This window comes from Halichoerus grypus, chromosome 9, assembly GCF_964656455.1.
Source record: "Halichoerus grypus chromosome 9, mHalGry1.hap1.1, whole genome shotgun sequence".
NCBI classification, from domain to species: domain Eukaryota; kingdom Metazoa; phylum Chordata; class Mammalia; order Carnivora; family Phocidae; genus Halichoerus; species Halichoerus grypus.
Genome location: NC_135720.1, coordinates 38020381 through 38027573, shown reverse-complemented (window position 1 = coordinate 38027573; position 7193 = coordinate 38020381).

The following is a 7193-nucleotide window of genomic DNA, read 5'->3' as shown; positions in this document are numbered from 1 at the left end:
CATAAAATTACCTGTAGGAAATCAGGAAAATAAATAAATAAATAAAAAACACCTGGAGCCATATTTAATTCTTTTTTGTTCCCTTTCACCACATTATATCTATTGCCATATCCCCACAGATTCTATCTCTAATGGTGACTATCATTTAATAAATGATGAGCACCTACTATGTGCCAGGCACAGTTCTATCCACTGGGGGCAGAATAGCAGACAGAAAAAAAAATACTCTGCTTTTGTGGAACTTAAAATCTAAGAAAGCAGGGAGACAATTAAGAAATAAAGAAATAAACATATATTATGTCATTTGATGAGTACTATGAGGAAAACAAAAGAGAGTAAGGAGCTAGAGATGACTGGGGATGAAGTATATGAAGGTGGTGATATTTTTTTGAGGTTGGTTAAGGAAGGCCTCAATGACAAAGGAACATTTTGAACAGAGACCAGAAGAAAGTGAGAGGGGACCATGCATATGACAAGGAGCAAGAACATCCCCAGCAGAGGGAACGTGAATCAAAGCCATGGGGTAAGCGTATGATTGGGACATTTGAGGAAGAGCAAAGGGCCAGTGAGAGTCTGTGTAGTGAGTGAGGGGAAGATGGGGGGCAGGGGTAGTGTGAGAAAAGGGGGAACTATATGAATGGCTTTAAGGAAGACTTTGGATTTTACTCTGGAATATAGGAAGCCACTGGTGTTCCTTCCCACTTTAGACCTCGTCATATCTCAACATGACAGTGTAACAATAGGCTCGCCTCCTGTGTCTCTTTCCTCTAATGCATATTTTACTTTGCCACTTTATCTAGTTTTCTTAAACCTAGAACTGATCATTAGTCTCCTATTAAATATATCCCACTATCTAAAACAAAACACAATACCTAATCAAATCATTGTCAAGACACTCTAATCTACATCTACATAATCAGAATCTCTAAAGAAAACAGATGGCACAAACTGGGTAACATGAGGAGGGCTTAGTAATGGAACCAATTACAAAGGTGTGGACAGAGTTTAGGACTTGCGTAAGAGATAGCACAGTACCCTGGGATTAGCAGCTGTGGAAAGCCTTACATCTCAGTATTAGTTGAATTATGTCCCCCAAACAGATACGTGAGGCCCCAACCCCCAGTATTTGGAATGCTGTGTTTGGAAATAGGATCATTGCAAAAGTAATTAGTTAATATAAGGTCATCCTGGAGTGGGAGAGGCCCATAATCCATTATGACTGATGTCCCTCTAGGAAGAGAATAGACATAGAGAGAGACACGGGGAGAAGATGGGCCATGTGACAACAGAGACAAAGATTGAAGTGATGCTTCTACAAGCCAAGGAATGTCAGGGATTGCTTGTAAAGCTAGAAGAGGCAAGGAAGGAGTCTCCCCTACAGATTTCAGGGGGAGCACAGCCCTGATGACACCTTGATTTCAGACTTTTAACCTCCAGAACTTAGGGCAATAAATGTTTGTTATTTTAAGCCACGAAGTTTGCAGTATTTTGTTACAGTAGCCCTATGAAACTAATACACCTCCCTTTGGCCTTAAGGGAGAAACTCTCAGAACCCAGAGATGATAGCACTTATGACGTTCGATAGAGGGGTACAAACCTACAGGGACCTCGCAGATTGGGAGCCAGAAAAAGAAACACTCCAACCCTCTGATCGCTTGCTAGTGCCTTCCCTTGGCTGAACTTTACTGGAAAGCAGAGAGCAATTGAGGCCACTGATAAGTGTCCTTATGCATCAGCCACCAGGGGCAGAGAGAACACAAAGGCAGAAGGGGATTTGAAAGGACAGGTGGAACTATCCAATGCAAAGTCGCTAAACAATTTTGGATCAGCTTATCTTTCCTGCCTCATCTCCTGTCCTGTTTCTACGTGCCTCATAGGATCAGACACCAGGACCACCAGTTGCCCCTCAAGGTACCCTCATGTGTTCTGTCGTCATGTGCTTGCTCATATAGTTCCTTCTACTGAAACATTTACTATCCTTACCACCTTCTCCATCTGTAAAAATATAACTCATCTTCCAGGCCCTCCATGAAACATTTTGTGATCCACCAAGGCAGAAACTCCCCGCATTGCAGCCCCGATACTCCTGAATTTATAGTTCTACAATCACACCTACCAAAATCTGCCTGATATTGTAGTTAGACATCTGTCTTCTCTCTTTAATTGAGAGATTCTTCAGGGCATGGATTGAGTTATATTCATCATTTATAACTGTTCGCCTAGCTATTTCACAACAATGTGCACAAGGTAAGGATTAATATCTATTGGTTAAATTGAGGGGCGCCTGGGTGGCTCAGTTGGTTAAGCGACTGCCTTCGGCTCAGGTCATGATCCTGGAGTCCCAGGATCGAGTCCCGCATCGGGCTCCCTGCTCAGCAGGGAGTCTGCTTCTCCCTCTCCTGCTCCGCCCTCTTGTGCTCTCTCTCTCTCTCAAATAAATAAATAAAATCTTTAAAAAAAAAAAAAATATCTATTGGTTAAATTGAAAAATGCTAACTTTAGTATTGAAATGAAATTTAGAGTCATCCAGTTCAATCTGCCCATTTCACAGAAGTAAAAACTGAGGCTTAGAAATAGACAATGGCAAAATAGGACTAAGAAACAAATATAACTTTTCTCAGTCTGGAGCTTTCCCATTATATAACTATGGATTTTATGGAAATAAAATCATTCTCATAAAGCTCATAATAACAATTCCAAAGTCTTATAAAGAAAAAATGTAAATGAGTTAGCAACATGTGAATAAAAAGCTTTTTAAGATACTTGCATATTGAGAAATTTTTTTAAAGTATTTGAGAAAATATTTTGAGCTTTATTGATTCCACAATGTTTGAGAAACAGCTTGTGGTATTTAGGAGCCCCCAAAGGCAGCTGGATTCTCCCATTCCAACCTGGTAGCAAGTGTGTTAAGAAATAAATAGATAATTATTTTCCATAATTTAAAAGTAAATATAACTGAATGGCTTAAGCTGTCAGCTTAAAAAGTTTCAGAATAATTTAATCCTTTGCTAGATTTTGCAAGCAAAATGTCAAAGCCAATTTCAACTAGCCCGCAAATCAAAAGGGCTCGTTACTTATCTCTATTATCTAAGGAAATCAACTTTCTTGTGTGACAAGAAGAAGGTAATACATTTCTCTTTTTTTATAAATCTTTTATTTATTAAAGATTTTATTTACTTATTTGAGAGAGAGAGACAGCATGAGTGAGGAGAGGGGAGAAGGGAAAGGGACAGAAGGAGATGGAGAAGCAGACTCCCCATGGAGCACAGAGCCGGACATGGGGTTCGATCCCAGGACCCCAAAATCATGACCTGAGCTGAAGCCAGATGCTTAACCGACTGAGCCACCCAGGTGCCCCCATTTCTCTTTTTTCAAATTAAACTTGTCTTATTCTTACATTAATTGATACTATACCTGCTCAATGACATCTTTCTCCTTGAGAAAACAAGGAAAATGAGAACCTATAAAAGTTCATGAACTTCCATTTTTGTAGTGGTGTAGTTCAGGAAGTTCTCAAGACCACCTTCAGTTTCACTGATTCTCTAGAAGGACTTCCAAAACCCAGCAAACATGTCTACTCACAGTACAGGTTTATTAGAGCAAAAGGACACAGATTATAATCAGCAACAGGCAAACCTATACTACCACACTTCAGGAGAGACCAGGCATGAAGCCACCAGCTGTCCCCTACCAGGGGAATTGTGTGAATGGTGCTTATTTCTCCCAGCAACCATGTGTGACAACATAAATGGAATAGTGCCAACCGCGGAAGCTCACCAAGCCTTGGTGTCCAGGGTTTTTACTGGAAGTCAGCGATGTACACATGGCTAACCACCCATGTGATTAACCTTAGTTCCCAGTCCCTCCAGAGGTCAAATTGATATTACATGACCCAAGACCTCCACCATAAATAACACGGTTCATGTAGACTATGCGGCATGACCTAAGGACTCCAGGTAAACAAAGAGACTCATCTCCTGCAGGCAGCACAGGAAGGTCACTCCTAGGAGCTGGGGGCAAGGACTTTTCTTTAGGCAAGCTTAATCCTTTACTACATAAATGTCTTGTAAATTTAAAGTTTAAGTTTCTAAGAGCTTAAGGTGCTTATCCTGTTGTTTTCTGCTCCGTGCCTAAAGTTTTCAATCTGAGCTTCCAAGCTTTCTCAGCTTATGGCACCAGTGTGTCTCAGTTATTTTTCACGGTGCTTTTTAGGCAAAAAGAAATCCTTAATAATAATTAGGTCCAAACGACTTAACAGTAGTAATTTGCATGGTGTCCAAGAGGCGATACTGTGATTCCCTGAAGAATTTTATTTTACTTTATTTATTTATTTATTTTTAATTAATTAATTTTTTTTTAAAGATTTTCTTTATTTATTTGACAGAGAGAGACACGGTGAGAGAGGGAACACAAGCAGGGGGAGTGGGAGAGGGAGAAGCAGGCTTCCCGCCGAGCGGGGAGCCCGATGTGGGACTCGATCCCAGGACCATGGGATCAAGACCTGAGCCAAAGGCAGATGCTTAACGACTGAGCCACCCAGGCACCCCTTACTTTATTTTTTTAAGTAATCTCTACCCCCAATGTGGGGTTCGAACTCATGACCCTGGGATCAAGAGTCACATGCTCCACCAACTGAGCCAGCTAGGTGCCCCAAGAATTTTAAATATTCCACGGTGCCCGTAGGAGGTTGTTGCTGTGCCTTAGGGCAACTTGGCCCATAATTTCAGAACCGTAGTTCCATATAATGCTATAGAAGTCACTATAGAAGAGTATTTTGTCATTGTTTCTGTCCTTTAAAAATGTTTTGTTGAAAAGTAAATATGTGTCGAATGCTAGGAACTGGGTTTCCATATACAGGCAAGATATGCTCTCGACAGTTTAAAGTGTTCCACAGATGTTTTAAAGTTAATAATAAAGGAAAATTGGGGGAATGGATTATTTTTTCTATTGAACAAATTAGTAAACTGAATTTTCCAGAACTTGACATAGGACCTAACAGACATTCAGAAAATGTTTCTTAAATTGAATTATAACACAAATAGGAAAATTTGCTTACCTTAACTGTCACAAGTGTACATGCAAATAACACCTATTAACACCAAGCCTATTTCTCTGTTCATTAGGATGAAACTATTTCATTCTTAAAAAAAGAAAAAAAATCTTTTTCTTTCGTGTCCAATCTAAAAGCAACAGTATTTTGGAAATTTTAGAAAGAAGAGAATTATAACAACATCAACCTTATACAATAACTCAGTAACTTCTGTTATTTTTGTCCTTATTTTATAATACACATGCCTACATAGTTGTAATCATATCACACATTACATTTGTCTTGCCTTTTTTCACTTAACATAGTTTTGTAAGCACTTTCCATTGTTCTAAACAAATCTCTGAATTACGTTTTACTTCTTCCCTAATTTGGAAGACATTTCCTCTTGCTAAGAAAATCTTTACTCTTCAGAACTATTGCTTTTACAAGTGCATCTTTGGCTCTGTTACTTTGATGCTTGATTATCCTTTAGTTTGAACAAAATTATTTCCTTCACTGTGAATTACCTAGCAACGATGGTACTGGAAGAAAGAGATTTATCTTGCTCTTGCTTACTGAACCAATGAAGCATTCCAATCTCAGGGCCAGGGAGGAGCCAGGCTGTAAATTTTTCTGACTTCTGCTATAAACAAAGCCTGTCGGGGGAAGGCTGTGACTTGACACCCTTTTTAGAAAGAGAAGCTGGCGAACAGAGAGAACGTGCCTCTCTATTCATGTCACTATGTGCCTTGGGAAGAGGAGATTGTGGGTTTCTATATGTAGAGCCTGGGCTGACATCTTTCTGGTAAACCAAAGCCATAATAGTGGAAAGTTTGAGTTGCCTTTAAACCGCAAGGTCTTGGTGTCTCCTTCATTGAGGAGGGAACTGGTTCTCCATCCAAGAAGGGTCAGCTTTACACTGTTAGTGGACCTCTTTTTATCTTAACTTAAAGAGCTTCCACGGTGTGGTTTGAGAGACGGGATTTCCTTGAGAATGAGTCTGTGCACTCAAATAAATGAATCTGTGTTTTGGAAATAAGGGATTGGTATTATGGATTTAGAGGTATTAATTATGACTGAGTTTATCTCTGAACATTTTTAAACCACTGTTGTCACTGGAAGAGGCAAAGAGGAAATTAAAAAATAAGTTGAGGAAAGGAAGCTGTCAGAACCATAACTTCAGGAATAGAGAATTATATTGATGTAGTGCTAAATTGTAAATATCCAAAGGGGAATCAACAGTTAATATTTGATCTCACCCTTTTTTATTTAAAAGAATGTACTCATTAATTAAAAAGTGAGATGTTATTTACAGCATTTTGAATTTTAAAAAAATCTCCTTAGAATGGTTAGGAGAATAGACTCTCTCATAGCCTCACTATTGATGGGACTATAAATTGGTGTTAAGTTTCTGTGATAATATGCACCAAGATCCCCAAAAGTACATCTACCCTTTTCTGCAGCAATTTAATTTTTAGGACTTTATGCTATCGTATATTAGGAATGTAACAAAGGTTTTATGTTAATATAAATAAGAAATATTAACATATATTAAGTGTTATATATCTTTTTAAAAATTTTTTAAGATTTATTTATTTATTTGAGAGAGAGAGAGAGAGAGAGAGCTTGTGACCAAGGGGGAGGGAGAGAGAAAGAGGTAGAGGGAGAGAAGCAGACTCCCCGCCAAGTGGTGAGCCTGACTGACACAGGGCTCAATCCCAGGACCCTGAGATCATGACCTGAGCTGAAATCAAGAGTTGGTCGCTTAACCGTCTGAACCACCCAGGCACCCCTAAGTGTTATTTATCTTAAAGTCATATATAATCTAATTTTAAAAATAAAATAGAATTGATTAAATACATTATGATGCATGAATGTAGTAAAATTCTATACGGTCACAAATCATGATGATGTACAGATGTTTTAATTATATGGAAAATATTCAGGGGCACCTGGGTGGCTCAGTCGGTTAAGTGTCTGCTTTCAGCTCAGGTCATGATCCCAGGGTCCTGGGATCGAGGCCCCCATCAGGCTCCTTGCTCAGCAGGGAGCCCGCTTCTCTCTTTGCCTGCCCTTCTCCCTCCTTGTGCTCTCTCTCTCTCTGACAAATAAATAAATCTTTTTTTTAAAAAAAAAAGAAAGAAAATATTCAGAATATATTACT